Genomic DNA, 16,632 nt, shown 5'->3' on the forward strand with positions numbered 1-16,632 from the left:
TTTCGTGCATTTAATATATCCTGAATGTTTGAGTGGAATTTGTTCCTCTTAGCCAGGGAGTTCTCCCTCTTTACCTCACCAGTTTTATGGTATTAACTTGTTTCATTCAGGCTGTGTTTGTTAACAGCTTCTAATCCATTTGAACAGCAGTGTGTAGGGTGAAGTCTGTTTTGAATTGTAGCTCCTGTGAAGGATTTTTATCTGTTAACCCAATAACCAGCCTCTCTCTGATGTTTTCATGTTTGCTGTTCCTGAATCACAGTTTTCAGCCAAGGCATGCAGAGCTCTTATAAACTATTCAACATTTTCCCCTAGTCCTTCAATTCTCTGGTGAAAACATGCCCTTTCATAAACCACATTTCTCTGAGGGTACAGTAGAACCTCAGAATTACAAACACATTTGAATAGAGGTTGTTCATAACTCTGAAACATTCATAACTCGGAACAAAATGTTACGGTTGTTCTTTCAAAAGTTTACAACTGAACATTGACTTAATACAGCTTTGACACTTTACTATGCAGAAGAAAAATGCTGCTTTTAACCATCTTAATTTAAATGAAACAAACACAGAAACAGTTTCTTTACCTTGTCAAATCTTTTTTTAACCTTTCCCTTTAATTTTTTTAGTCTTTTACATTTAAGACACTACTGTACTGTATTTCCTTTTTTTTTCTTTCTTTCTTTTTTTGGTGTCTGGTGCTGCCTGGTTGTATACTTCCAGTTCCAAATGAGGTCTGTGGTTCACTGGTCAGTTCTGTAACTTTGAGGTTCCAGTGTATAAAGTATGCATCAAACAAAGCCAGAACCCTTTCACAGTCATCTTTGTGCCTGTCTTCAGGAAAATCAAAGGATTGAAAGAAATGCTCTGCTTGCTTCCAAATAGGACAAAGTAAACACCATACCTGTATAGCTTCAGTTTCCTTATGGAGTTTTGTAGCAATCTGAAATCTTGCAAAATGCTGCTTCTAGTCTGTCCGTTGTGAAGGTTTGTCAAAGCTGAAGTTCTCTGGTCAACGAAGAGGGAGATGTTGATGAAACCCTGCAACCTGTGTTGCTCTTTTTTCCTGTCTCCATCCTTCATTGCTCCTCCGTCTGCAACATCTGTTGCTCTCTTCCTTCTGTTTTGCTTCTCTGGCACTGCTTAACTTAGGGCACCATGTCACATACACCTTGGACATGGTAGGTGGCAAGGCTGCTATAAGCAGGTCAGGCTTCTGTATCAGACATGGACTGGCTACAGAGCTTCCTTTCCGGAGAGATACTCAACAGATGTATTCACAATAAGATCCCTTAATGCTCTGCCAGGCATGGCTGAGGTTCGCGAATGTAAGTTGTTACATGCAACACCACTTCGTGGCTGAACAGTATAATACAATTTAACCTTCCACTACACTGCCAACGCCCCACCCCCATTAGGCACAGCTCCACCTGCTATTTCAGATGCATTTCACACAGTGACACCAAGCAGGACCCACCTCTGCGCTCTGCCCTGGCACTTCGCACCTGCGCCCCCAGAATGATTAAGACCAGGCAGAGCAGGGCTCCCAGGATAATGCAGATGACCACGGGCACCGTGACTCTTCCACTGTCGGTCAGAGGGCGGCGCGGGGGAGCTGGATGGAAATGAACATGGAAGAGGGAGAGATTATCCTGTGAGAATCTGGGGGGCCCAGGGATCTCCCCAGTCACTCATTGCAGGGCCTAGGACAGCAGGGTAACGGGCTGGGACACAGTCTGTGTGCCATGGGGGCAGCTCACAGGCTGCAGTTTAAATCATGGGCCCTGCCCTGTCAGCTGGAGTCAGCAGACAGGAATTCTCTGGCTCAGCACAGCCTGCAGCTCCCACCCAGGTGTCATTCGCCCCTAGATTCCACAGGCCATGTGTAAGGGGACTGTTGGCCCCTTACTAAAACTTGGTGGGGGTGTTTCGGTTGGCTAGCTCCCAGGACCAGAAGGAAGGGGAAGAGTTGATAGGAAAGCAGGACCCTGAGACTGACAGTCCCCAGGAACAATGGGGAGAGGCCAATGCCCCAAGTCAGCCTGACTGACAGGGCGGGCAGGCTAATCAGGGAGTCAGGAGGACAAGGTGGGTCCTGTCCTCCCTGTGAGCTGGACTGCCTGGGTCAGACAGAGTGGGGCCGAGCTACGGAGAGAGCAGGGGCCTGAGCTGAGCTGCAGAGCAGAGCCGCGCCAGATCCACAGAGAACCAGAGCAGCAGCCCCGGGGAGCAGGTCAGTGCTGGGAGCAGAGTCACAGGAGACCTGTGCTGGGAGCAGAGCTGCAGCAACCAGATCCGGAGGGACCGGAAAAAGCAGCCCAGGGAGCTGGAGGCAGAGCAGCAGCAGCGCTGAGGCAGAGTGGAGCAGGAGCAGGGGCTGGGGCTGGGGCTGGGGCTGGAGCAGTCTGAAGCCAGGCGCGGTGAGGAGCTGAGGAGAGCGAGGGGGACCCTGGGCAGCGGGCCCAGAGCAGGGAGACGCCCCCAGCCAAGAGGCCTGGCAGGCCAGACTTGGAGGGGGATCGTAACCCCGACTGGGCGGGGACGATGCTGGGAAGAAGGGTCCTGCCACCTTCAGCTGGAAGGCGTGTGACCACCCCCAGAGCAAGTGTCCAACCCGCAGTATCCCTGCAGCACAGCCAGGGCCTGGGCAGGAGGCCTGGGACGTGTGAGGAACAGACTGAACTTCTCTTACAGTCCAGAGACGCTGGTTGTGACGTCCCCGTGCAACAGAGCAGGGTGACGTGTTTTCCTTTAACCTTTCCCACTTTTTCCTTATTTTTTAAAATCGATTGCTGTTTAATACACTGTATTTCCTTTGAACTGCATGTAATGATCAGTGGGTCAGGGAAGCATCCAGTGCAGAGAGAGCATCTGGGAGTGGGGACACCTTAGCCCCTGCCCTAAGTGACCACGACAGAGTTGGGGGTCGACCCCCCAGGAATCCTGGGCCCAGCCCTGTCGGGGTTACGAGGACTCTGCCAGACAGGAGCGTGAAAGGGGAGCCCTTGACGTCAGGCAGGCCTCTGGGTAAAGGAAGGGGGAGCGAGGACTCAGATCCCTTCACTAGCCCATTTCACTGGGGTAGTGTATAAGCCAGGAAAGTTCCCCACAATAGTGGGACCATTCCCCTGCTTACTCATGGCAAGGAGCTCCTGTCCTTAGGCTACAGCTTGCAGCTCATCCTCTGTGACCCAGCACCCGGTAAATTTTAACTCTTGATGGGAGCGGGGGATGTTTTACCTGTTCTACTCAGTGATGCTGTCGTCTCTGTCACACCTGCAAGGGGAAAGGGAGGAGAGTTGGAGTCTGGAGCGAGGGGGAGCTGATGTGTTTGTCACTGGGTAGCGTCCCCCTCAGATCTCCAGACATCATTTCTACAAACTCCCTCAGAGCAGGACAGGGTCTGTCTGTTAGTGATTTAGGGCCCACGTCCCCCTATGCTGACTAGTAACAAACCAGCACACTGGGGTCTGTGATGGACGCAGGGGTTATGTGGGCTGATGTCTGAGCCAATATGGCCCCACAAAGCTTCCACCCCACAGCATCCATGATGCTTCTGCAAACAGGAGATGGGAGGGCCTGGCCTGTGACCAAGGGCGGGCGGGCAATTGGACCCATCCTCCTTCCAGAAAATTACAGCATGTAGCAGAAACATCTCCTGTCACTCACCTGAGCAATTCACTGCAACATCTTCCTTGTGACCACAGTTGCTCTCACCCCAGGGCTTAGCAGGACAGTCCCAGAGAGATGACTCCGTCCCTCTGCAATTCAACGTTTCTACCCAGATGGGACCAGTCCCTTCACCAAATGCAGCCTCGCCTGGGACTGGTACAGCAGATCCACAGCCCAGTTGTTTACAGACAACTTTGGCATCCGCCATATCCCAGGAGTCATCACAAACTGTTCCCCAGAAGCCACGGTACCAAACCTCCACTCTCCCCGAGCATCTGTCCTCTCCTCCCACGACACATAACTTCTCCTGATCTGGAAATGCAGAAACCTCACATGTTACTGGGACAGCTGGGAAAGTCCTTCGGGACCAAGAGTGAGACAGTGAGAAGCAGAAATACCTGTGCAGCTTGTTGAGTTCGGGCAGTCGGCAAACAGGGTCTAAGGTGGTTTCTCTTTTTCTCCTATGCAGAGAAAATGAGTAAGTGAACGGACCGAGAAGAGTGTATGATATAGGAGAGAGTAGGGCTTATCTGTATATTAAACCCCTAAATTTCAGCAATTTTATAACTTAAATCTAAAATCTATTTTGTTTCATAGCTAATGGATTCGTTCCTCAGTGAATTCTCTGGATGTTGAAATCTTTATTCAGCTCGCTGCTGGTGTGTGCGCGTTTGTGGGTATCTGAGTCTGTTCCATCCACCCTGTGTACAGCTGCTCTTGGCCCTGTTTGAAGGTAAACAGATTTGTCAGCTGAAACACACCCACATTATTGTGAGGATCCAGAGACAAGAAATGGTGGTATTAGAATTGAGGACTGTACCTATTGGGTTATGGGAAGTGGACACCCGCTTCAACCCTGAAGGGGTTGGAAAAGCCCTGCAGAGGGCTGGGGCTGGGGAAAGAAGTAAAACCCCAGCTGACTGGGGGAAGTGGGGGCAGCTGGGGGCCACGCCCCAATCAGGGCCCAGCTGGCTCTATAAAGGCTGTGAGCCAGAAACCAAGAGAGATCACTCTCTCTAGCTCTGCTGGAGGGACCTGGCTGCAGAGACCTGAATAGAGGACCTAGTCTGGAGCAGGACTGGGGAAAGGCCAAGGGAACTGAGGAGCTCCAACCTAGGAAAGTTGCAGGCCTGGTAAGGTCTATTAGGTACGGGGGTTGCAGGGGCAGCCACGGGTGGGCAGAGGCAGCAGGTCCAAACCCAACCTTGCTGGTTGGCTCATACTGCAGTCTGCCCCAGGGTGCAGGGACTAGCTGGTGACTAGAAGGAGCCTACGACTGAGGTGAGGTAGGGATAGCGGGTGGGGGGGTTCCCCTGGGAGGGGGAGACCCAGAACTGTGGGGTACCGCCAGGGGGCAGCACCCAGTGAAAGGGGCACCAGGGTCCTGGAGGGGACACGGGAGCCAGCAGCAAGGCGAGACAGGGCTGAAGAGGGCGCTCCGGCGGCTGGAACGCTAAATCCCAAGGACAACCAGCAGCAGGCGCCGCTGGTGAGTCTGTGCCCCGGTTACAAGGACTAAATGAGACTTTAGATCTGAAACAGACGCTCACCTATACGCACAGACCCCCTTTTTGGGAATTCTGATCCTGACCCAGATTTCACAGCCTGGGTGTCAGGAAGCAGGGGCTGCAGCAGAGCTAGTCTCCAGGCTACTTAACGAGCGCAGCTGGACTGTATCAGGCTGCCTGACTGGTCATACTGCCTGATTGGTCAGCAGTCCAGCGCTTGAGTCCAGCAGCCACACCAGCATTCAGCAACTGCTCAGAGCATTTCCCACAGCTAAGATATCTCATTTTCCTGTCTTGTTCACAGTCGTGCTGTTGCCTTGACCCCAGACTTACCTCTTGCCTTGCTCCAGGTAACCTGGTCCTGACCCTGAGCTCCGATTTCTGCCTTTGGCTCTGGCTCTGACCCTTGGCTCCAATTTCTGGCTCCTGCTCTAACCACTGGATATGACTCCTGCTCCAACCACTCAGCATGACCACTCACGTCCTGTTCACTGACCTTGGGCCCATCTCTGATTGTTCATCCCAAAAGTACAGCCACAGAGATTCCCAAATGATGCTTGCTAATGGGAGGCATTTGCAGTGGTGCTGGAACAATTTTTACAGTTGGGGTGCTGAAAGTCCGGTCCCCAAACTTTTTACCTTGCCCCTTCTTACCCTGTCTGTGCACCCTCTCCCCCGAGTTGAGGCCAGGACTGGGCTGTGGATCGGGGTAAGGTGACTCAGGCTGGGACCACACCTTGTGGGGCTAACAGCGGGACCCCGTGTCTGGGACCAGCAGTGGAGCGCGGGGCCGGCAGCCAGGACCCCATGCAAACTGATTAACCCCTTGCACCCCAAGTTCCCGTGCCTACGGGCATTTTTAGGCTCTCACTAGATGATTGCACCGTGTAACACACAGCTTGTATGAATAACTCCCATGTTTGTTTTCCAGATGCTGTATTGAGAATTGACAATGAAAATATGTCTGTCACTACTGTGAATGTAAAACTGTCTCTACTGAAAAGTAAATACATTCAAAATTTCTATCACACCCTTTCAATGAGTAAAAGATGGAGTGGGTGTGTGCACAGACAGTTTCAGAATTACCACGGCAAGAAATATGGGTCTCTTCTGCTCGGTTATCACAGGACTGCTGTTTCCATATGCCTGATGGGCACTGCCAAAGGGACCTGTGCTGCTCACTGCATACAACATGGTCCAGCCACGTGGGACCAGAACCTGCTCCATATGCCAAGTCTCTTGCAACCTGCCCTCCATCCCCACAGTTCAGCTGTTTGCAGACAATTGCTGGGGTGACTCCAGACATCTGATTGGAGCAAACACTGCCCCACGTCCCATTGTAGAAAACTTCCAGCCGCCCAGCACAATCACTGTCGCTCACCAGCCTCAAATCCGTGAATTCTAGAAGGAAGTGCACAAAAAGGGAATTTAAATCGTCTGATTCTGAAATGGACTGGGGTGAAGAGTGAAATCCCAGTGATTGCTCATCCCAAAGTATAGCCACATCATTCTGCAGGAGCAAGTGCAGAGAGAATCACTCTAAGAATGAGAGACTCTCCTGGACACCATGGGACTATTAAAAATACAATGGTCACCTTTGAAAAGTCACCAGTTTCCAGCAGTTACACACACAGACACCTGCAATACAGCAGTGACTGCCCTGCCAACACTAGAGAAATGCTGCGATATCTCCAATACTCCTGGGTGGGAACCGATGGGAAATGGTGACTTTCTAATCATGACCCCAGTCGGTAGGTAGAAGAGTAGAGTGACCATATTTTCTCAAAGGGAAAACGGAACACCGCACGGGGGGCCCAACCCCCAAACCTCCTTTCCTCTTCCCCCCCTCCAAACACATGGGGCCAGCCTGAACGCACCCTGCCTCCCACCTGTGCGGGGTCAGCGCGAGGCCCCATTCTTCCATCCCACGCACACAGCGGCCAAAGACCCCTGCTGTCCTCCTGCGTTGGGCTAGCATTGCCACTGTCCCCCCTCCTCCCACATGTTCCTCCGCACTCCGCTAGGGGGCGCATCCCATTTTTTTGGCAAAACTGTGCACGTGTCCAATTTGCTCTTCCCAACTCGTGATCCGTTGGCAAGAGGAAACGAAAGAAATGCCCGGTTTTCCCAAAACAGTCGGGACGGCCAGGGCAGGCTTAAAAAAGAGACTGTCCTGGCCAAAACGTGCTGTATGGGCACCCTATAGAAAAGACAGTGAGGGAGAGGCTCTATCATCCTCGGCTCTCTCCTCAAATGTCTGCCCCCTCCAGTAAATTCCCTGGTAACCAGGCTCACGTGAGCATTCCCGGACCAGACCTGAGCAGAGAACTCCCGCGTCCTCTTTGTGTCTGCAGTTGTGCTGGCCCCAGCCCCGGGAAGGACACGCCCAAAGATCGGATTCGTTCCCAGAGCAGTTCACATCGTCCAGCCAGATCTGCCCGGATCCTTCCCCGTAATGAGCACAGACAGTTGCATTGATGGCGCGTCCACATCCCAGTTGTTTGCAGACCACATTGGAGTCTGACAGATCCCAGGAATCATCACAGACCGTCCCCCAGCTGCCATTGTAATACATCTCCACTCTCCCAGCACAGCGACCTGCCCCATTCACCAGTCTGATCCGCCGGCTACCTGTAGGGATAGATCCCAGCTGTTAATATGCAATATGATGATTATTAAATAGCTTCCATGCAAATCAATGATGATGCTACAATGGCTGAGATATTGAAATGCTTTTTAAAATCTGTCTTTAACAAGAAACACAGAAAAGGAGAAAAGCTGAATAAGGAAATGAGGAATACTTCTTACAGAGCACTATTGATAAACAGCATGTGAGTGTAAGGGCCTAATTCTGAATTCCTTACTCATCAGAGTAATCCTTAAGGGACTCGTCATATGGGTCAGAGCTATTTGTGAGACTAAAGGTTAGCGGAAACAGCCCTTACTAAAAATCTTGAATATTCTCAAACAACTCTTAAATGATAAGCATCAAGGTGTTCAGGGAATTATTAGGCAATTAATTTATCCAAAACCAAATATTCTTTTCAATTGTTATAGAATGGGGAGGGGGTGACACTGGCTGACCAGGTCATGCTAGAGTGTAGTTAGATCCATTCACTTGTGTAGATTAAAGTAATGGTTAGATGTATACATGTGTATTCAGATGTTTAAACTTTATGAAAACTAGTGGAAAGTTATGGGTATTGTTTTTGCATGTCTATTGCTGTCATAATGTAATGCTAAACATTTACATGATAAATACACTTGTAGCTAAATAACACACCAAATAAATGTTGTGAAATGCTAAGGATTTAAGGACTTTAACAGGAAATGCTAATTTCAAAGGAAATAGCCATTATGAATAAGGTCTGAGGTCAAAACTCTAAGTGCATTTCTCACTCCCTGTCATCAAAGGAAAAGCCCACCTGGGTAGATTGTCAGCTTGTTTTCTGTGAGCTTATGTTCTTAGGTGAGAAGAAGATATAAATATGGATTCAAAGAAAGATCCTGTATCTCTGGACTGCCTGGATTCTAACAGAGAAGAATAACTGAATGAGAAGACAGAGATCCCCAGAGTTATTCTGGGTAGCCCTGTGTGATGGGGTGAGCTCCCCACACTAGCCTTGTAAGAGCTGGGTTGGGCCAGGTGGGCCCAATCAGCTAATTATGCTGCAAATGGTGGAGGTTTAGGCCGGAATCAGCTGGTTAGAGAGTCTCACCTGTTCAGGAACACGTGGGACCTTTAAAGCCAGGAAGGTGGCTCCGGGTTGGGCTGTTGGGAAAGACTGCAGTAAGGCAGACAGCGGTCATGCACTGGGAAGAGGGAGGAGTGTATGAGGGCTGCAGGGAGATAGTCTGTAGTTATTCCCTGGGAGGAGGATTCTTGGGGCTGGCACACCCAGAGTGAGGGGGGGAACCAGAGTATAGGAAGCAGTCATACAATCATAGAAGATTAGGTTTGGAGGCCACACCCTGCTCAAAGCAGGACCAACCCCAACTAAATCAGTCCAGGGAAGGAGCAGTGTGGGCAGAGAGAGGAAGCCCAGAACTGCTGAGCTGTCCCTGGACTGGATCCCAGAGAAGAGGGCAGGCCTGGGTTCCCCTATCAGCCACTGAGGGAGTGGCACCAGGGCAGTGAATGGGAAGACAGCCTAGGACTGTTGATGGATTGAATCCCATCAGGGGGAACACTGAGTGACCTAGCTGGAGGGCTAAGTTACAAAGAGGATGCTGCAGGTCCTGGAGCAAGAGGAGCTGCAGACCAGAGTGAGAGCGATGGTGTGCAAACTGTGGATGGGCATTGGCCTCGAGAGATAATCCCCAGAGTAACCAGGAGGAGATGCCAGACTGGCAGTGAGTGGAGTACCTCACAACACCCTGTAAAAGACTTTGGGGAAACTGACAGTTTATTACATCACTGCCACCATTTGGAGTTACAAACTGATTTCCCTGTTGTTATATTTTACCTGCTATAGCCTCTCAATAACCCTCCTTCTTTCTTCTTAGCTAATAAACCTTTAGTTATTTACTATAGAACTGGCTGCCAGCGTTCTCTTTGGAGGAAGTTCTGGGTGACTGACTGGTCTCTTGGGACTGGGAGAAACTTGGTGTGGTGTGATGTTAGGATTAAGTGACATTTTATCACAACTTTCAGTTTGTCTGGGTGGCAGGTTAGGTGGTCTGTGACTCCACAGTGAGACTTGTATAGTGATCCAGGAGTTCACGTTTGTGATTGGCTTGATGAATCATAGAATATCAGGGTTGGAAGTGAGCTCAGGAGGTCATCTAGTCCAACCCCCTGCTCAAAGCAGGACCGATCCCCAATTAAATCATCCCAGCCAGGGCTTTGTCAAGCCTGACCTTAAAAACTTCGAAGGAAGGAGATTCCACCACCTCCCTAGGTAACACATTCCAGTGTTTCACCATCCTCCTAGTGAAAAAGTTTATCCAACCTAAATCTTCCCCACTGCAACTTGAGACCGTTACTCCTTGTTCTGTCATCTGCTACCACTGAGAACAGTCTAGAGCCATCCTCTTTGGAACCCCCTTTCAGGTAGTTGAAAGCAGCTATCAAATCCCCCCTCATTATTCTCTTCCGTAGACTAAACATCCCCAGTTCCCTCAGCCTCTCCTCATAAGTCATGTGTTCCAGTCCCCTAATCATTTTTGTTGCCCTCCGCTGGACTCTTTCCAATTTTTCCACATCCTCCTTGTAGTGTGGGGCCCAAAACTGGACACAGTACTCCAGATGAGGCCTCACCAGTGTCAAATAGAGGGGAACGATCACGTCCCTCGATTTGCTGGCAATGCCCCTACTTATACATCCCAAAATGCCATTGGCCTTCTTGGCAACAAGGGCACACTGTTGACTCATATCCAGCTTCTCGTCCACTGTAACCGCTAGGTCCTTTTCTGCAGAATTGCTGCCGAGCCATTCGGTCCCTAGTCTGTAGCGGTGCATTGGATTCTTCCGTCCTAAGTGCAGGACTCTGCAGGCGAAATCTAATGATAGAACACACCACCAGTTTGGGGTATCTGCCCTTTTTTTTTGAGTCTGCCCTGAGTTAGTCACTTACAGTGGTGAGCCACTCCAGACAGCATGACAGCAGGTACCAGAACATTAGAGAAAAGTAAACTTGGTACCACTTTATTTTACAAATAAAGGGAAAGACAGGCAAATTGGATCTGTGTGTGTACAATAAAGTCCCAGACACTTAGTGCCTAATTCTACTCTGCTAAAATCAACTGTGAAGCTCCCACTGACACAATGGGAACAGAAATGGGCCCTTAATGTGCTGTAGTTACCCTGCAGTTGGAATGGGCATGAAAACTATCAGTGCAGTAACGTACAGTGCATGATATAGGGACATAGTTAAAATATCTGTTACTTGTTTACTTTTACTGTTGGAACTTACTGTAAATATATACTAGCAAAAAGAATAGAATTATCTTGTACAATAGTCATGTACAACCAAGAACAATGAAAAAATCCCATCACAGATTTTTTTTTTCGTTTTTTTTTTTTTTTTAAACCTTTAAATGAAGGAAAATTGCAGTTATAGGATTAGGACTTCACAAGGTCACATTATAAAAGCAACTTTGATGTACTTCCTCAGTGACAGAGGGTTAGATCCACAAAGGAACGTAGCTACCTAACTGCCTCTTTATAAATAAAATCATAGAATCATAGAATATCAGGGTTGGAAGGGACCCCTGAAGGTCATCTAGTCCAACCCCCTGCTCGAAGCAGGACCAATTCCCAGTTAAATCATCCCAGCCAGGGCTTTGTCAAGCCTGACCTTAAAAACCTCTAAGGAAGGAGATTCTACCACCTCCCTAGGTAACGCATTCCAGTGTTTCACCACCCTCTTAGTGAAAAAGTTTTTCCTAATATCCAATCTAAACCTCCCCCACTGCAACTTGAGACCATTACTCCTCGTTCTGCCATCTGCTACCATTGAGAACAGTCTAGAGCCATCCTCTTTGGAACCCCCTTTCAGGTAGTTGAAAGCAGCTATCAAATCCCCCCTCATTCTTCTCTTCTGCAGGCTAAACAATCCCAGCTCCCTCAGCCTCTCCTCATAAGTCATGTGTTCTAGACCCCTAATCATTTTTGTTGCCCTTCGCTGGACTCTCTCCAATTTATCCACATCCTTCTTGTAGTCTGGGGCCCAAAACTGGACACAGTACTCCAGATGAGGCCTCACCAATGTCGAATAGAGGGGAACGATCACGTCCTTCGATCTGCTCGCTATGCCCCTACTTATACATCCCAAAATGCCATTGGCCTTCTTGGCAACAAGGGCACACTGCTGACTCATATCCAGCTTCTCGTCCACTGTCACCCCTAGGTCCTTTTCTGCAGAACTGCTGCCTAGCCATTCGGTCCCTAGTCTGTAGCGGTGCATTGGATTCTTCCATCCTAAATGCAGGACTCTGCACTTATCCTTATTGAACCTCATCAGATTTCTTTTGGCCCAATCCTCCAATTTGTCTAGGTCCTTCTGTATCCTATCCCTCCCCTCCAGCGTAACTACCACTCCTCCCAGTTTAGTATCATCCGCAAATTTGCTGAGAGTGCAATCTACACCATCCTCCAGATCATTTATGAAGATATTGAACAAAACCGGCCCCAGGACCGACCCTTGGGGCACTCCACTTGATACCGGCTGCCAACTAGACATGGAGCCATTGATCACTACCCGTTGAGCCCGACAATCTAGCCAGCTTTCTACCCACCTTATAATGCATTCATCCAGCCCATACTTCCTTAACTTGCTGACAAGAATACTGTGGGAGACCGTGTCAAAAGCTTTGCTAAAGTCAAGAAACAATACATCCACTGCTTTCCCTTCATCCACAGAACCAGTAATCTCACCATAAAAGGCGATTAGATTAGTCAGGCATGACCTTCCCTTGGTAAATCCATGCTGGCTGTTCCTGATCACTTCCCTCTCATGCAAGTGCATCAGGATTGATTCTTTGAGGACCTGCTCCATGATTTTTCCAGGGACTGAGCTGAGGCTGACTGGCCTGTAGTTCCCAGGATCCTCCTTCTTCCCTTTTTTAAAGATTGGCACTACATTAGCCTTTTTCCAGTCATCCGGGACTTCCCCCGTTCGCCACGAGTTTTCAAAGATAATGGCCAATGGCTCTGCAATCACAGCCTCCAATTCCTTCAGCACTCTCGGATGCAGCTCGTCCGGCCCCATGGACTTGTGCACGTCCAGCTTTTCTAAATAGTCCCTAACCACCTCTATCTCCACAGCGGGCTGGCCATCTCTTCCCCATTTTGTGATGCCCAGCGCAGCAGTCTGGGAGCTGACCTTGTTCGTGAAGACAGAGGCAAAAAAAGCATTGAGTACATTAGCTTTTTCCACATCCTCTGTCACTAGGTTGCCTCCCTCATTCAGTAAGGGGCCCACACTTTCCTTGGCTTTCTTCTTGTTGCCAACATACCTGAAGAAACCCTTCTTGTTACTCTTGACATCTCTTGCTAGCTGCAGCTCCAGGTGCGATTTGGCCCTCCTGATCTCATTCCTACATGCCCGAGCAATATTTTTATACTCTTCCCTGGTCATATGTCCAACCTTACACTTCTTGTAAGCTTCTTTTTTATGTTTAAGATCCGCTAGGATTTCACCGTTATGCCAAGCTGGTCGCCTGCCATATTTACTATTCTTTCGACTCATCGGGATGGTTTGTCCCTGTAACCTCAACAGGGATTCCTTGAAATACAGCCAGCTCTCCTGGACTCCTTTCCCCTTCAAGTTAGTCCCCCAGGGGATCCTGGCCATCCGTTCCCTGAGGGAGTCGAAGTCTGCTTTCCTGAAGTCCAGGGTCCGTATCCTGCTGCTTACCTTTCTTCCCTGCATCAGGATCCTGAACTCAACCAACTCATGGTCACTGCTCCCAGATTCCCATCCACTTTTGCTTCCCCCACTAATTCTACCTGGTTTGTGAGCAGCAGGTCAAGAAAAGCGGCCCCCCTAGTTGGCTCCTCTAGCACTTGCGCCAGGAAATTGTCCCCTACGCTTTCCAAAAACTTCCTGGATTGTCTATGCACCGCTGTATTGCTCTCCCAGCAGATATCAGGAAAATTAAAGTCACCCATGAGAATCAGGACATGCGATCTAGTAGCTTCCGTGAGCTGCCGGAAGAAAGCCTCATCTACCTCATCATTACGTATTTATTGAAGCAGGGACTTGACTCTCCCATATCCCAGGTGAGTGCCCTGGCCACCAGCTAGAATCAATCTCTAGCTTTTTTTCGGATTCAGTGACTGATTATTTGTACAAATTGGAACATTTCCAGCAGGAGAGACCCACCCCAGCACAGTCTAGAGTGACTAGGGCACTCACCTGCTTTCACGTCCCTGCTCCAGATCAGGCAGAGCAGGGATTGAATGTGGATTTCCCACCTCCCAGTTGAGTGCTGTAACCACTGGGTCACGTGTAAAATGGGGAGATGAGAGAGCTGACCTGGCTTACGTGCCTAGCTCCAGGAGTGGGTTCATGACTGAGGTCCCTGAGCAGAGATAGGTGCCTACCTCTACCTGTGGGTCAGGGGGCTGAGGCTTCGATCAATGGCAGGTTGGCAACGAAATAAGTTTGTGTATCTAGGCCCTACTCCCTTCCTTGGCATTTCATTGCTGGCAAATGTAGGTGGTTCCCTGTTCAGCTTTCTGGCTTCTGGTGCCTAACTCTCCCCATGCATTGTACGTGGAGCTGGGCGCGTGATTCATGGCTGAGGATCCCATTCAATGGCAAGGCACCTAGGAGTCAGGCCTTGCAACGCCCAAGGCCTTTGGGGGATCTAGCCCAGAGCTACTATCCATGGCAGCCTTGGTCAAAACAGGTTGCATGTGACTTCCTTTTCTTACTGTTGTTTTCTGATTCAAGACAGCATGTTTTTAATAGACTTTAACATAAAGAAGCCACTAGATACACAAGAGCTGCTTGGTTTCAGAGTAGCAGCCGTGGTAGTCTGTATTCACAAAAAGAAAAGGAGTACTTGTGGCACCTTAGAGACTAACCAATTTATTTCAGCGTAAGCTTTCATGAGCATCTGATGAAGTGAGCTGTAGCTCACGAAAGCTTATGCTCAAATAAATTGGTTAGTCTCTAAGGTGCTACAAGAGCTGCTTGGAAATTAATCCTTTTCTGATTCAAGACAGCATGTTTTTTTAAGACTTTAACATAAAGAAGCCACTAGATACACTAGAGCTGCTTGGAAATTCATCCTTTTCCCCACAAAATATGAATGACCGTGAATATTTTTCATGTTCCACAAATAAATTTGGGATTTTCATAGATCTGTCAAGTGATTAAAAAAAAATTAACCGTGATTAATTGTGCTGTTAATAACAGAATACCATTTATTTAAATATTTTGGATGTTTTCTACAGTTTCAAATATATTGATTTCAATTACAAAACACAATAGAAAGTGTACAGTGCTCACTTTATATTTTTTTATTCCAAATATTTGAAGTGTAAAAAATGGAAGAAATAGTATTTTTCAATTCAGCTAATACAAGTACTGTAGTGCAATCTCTTTACCATGGAAGCTGAACTTACAAATGTAGATTTATGTACAAAAAATAACTGCATTCAGAAATAAAACAATACATTCCAACTGGTATTCTGTTGTTTAACAGTGCGATTAAAACTGCGATTAATCATGATTTTTTTTAATCTTGATTAATTTTTTTTAGTTAAACGCGTGAGTTAACTGTGGTTAATGAACAGCCCAAGTTTTTCAACTGAAATCTGAACATTTTCAATGAAAACAAACTATTTGAGAAAATTTGTAATCTTATGGTGAAGATTTTTCACAGGAAAAAAGTTTTGATGAATTTTTTTGAACAGCTCTAATCAATAAAAATATGAGAGAGAGACAGAGAAAGAGGTTGCTATAGTGCACTAACCCTATACCATGGCTATGCTTTGTTCTGTATATAATATATTTTTACTATAAATCGGTCCCAGTTTGAACATCAGATCCACATCATTTCAAGGACTGCCGAGATCACAGCACAAGGTGGGGTGGAGGCAGGCCCTGGAGTGGGTCATGTTCCATTGAACAAGGACAGGATATTTATAAGATTTTCACAGTAAGTCACCTGAGCAAACGACACCAATGTCCTCAGCAATTCCTGCCTGGGTTGTTTCAGGCTGGGAGATGTCACAGAGAGTCAGACGAGTCTCATTTCCTCCACATCGGACACTTTTCAGCCCCACGGGGCCCCTTCCTCGCTCAGACTTAGGGGGGTTATAAGCTTTCTCAGCGACTCCACACTGGAGCTGTCTGCACACCACGCTGGCATCATCCATGTCCCACTGGTCATCCAGCACTCTGCCCCACACACCACGGAGGGAAATCTCAACTCTCCCACTGCATCGGCTCTCTCCATTCAACAGTCTGAGCGCCTCAGAACGACCTGGGCTCACAGAGACAAAAAATATGCTGAATAACACTCCCTGCTGGTACTGCATTAGAAATAATACACAGGTGTGATGTGAAACACAGGTTTCTGTGCTGAGTGGAAGGTAACTCTCACCGCTGTGCAGTGATACAGGGAACAGCCTCTTTCAAGGGTTTCGTCTGTCTGTCTACTCAGAAATGCAGGAGGTGATGGAAGGAAAGAATTCCCCAGCTCTGAGATCAGATCTTGCAGGATTTGGAGCGCTCTCACCTCCCTAAGGAGTCAATGTGAGTGGAGAGTGCTCAGGAACACCTGGCAGATCAGGCCCCTGGTTTCCAAAGTGGTCTGTGCAAAAGTGCTCAGTGGTCACCCCGCACATTGATAGCGTCAGCGCTGTGAGGTAGCTGTGATTTACAACAGGAGTCTAGGGATTGGTCTGCAATGAGCGCACCAAGCGCCCCACTTCCCTGCTGCAATTCCCAGATCCAGACTGCCAGGACACATGGCTCCTTTAAAGAAAAACCTGC

The 16,632-nt window shown here is 48.4% G+C and overlaps 1 pseudogene; it reads right to left on the reverse strand.

Moving 5' to 3' along the window:
• The window catches only part of LOC144268851 (antigen WC1.1-like), a 67,670-nt pseudogene that overhangs the window by 10,876 nt on the left and 40,162 nt on the right, over positions 1–16,632 (reverse strand).

The sequence above is a fragment of the Eretmochelys imbricata genome, chromosome 1, assembly GCF_965152235.1.
Source record: "Eretmochelys imbricata isolate rEreImb1 chromosome 1, rEreImb1.hap1, whole genome shotgun sequence".
Lineage (NCBI taxonomy): Eukaryota > Metazoa > Chordata > Testudines > Cheloniidae > Eretmochelys > Eretmochelys imbricata.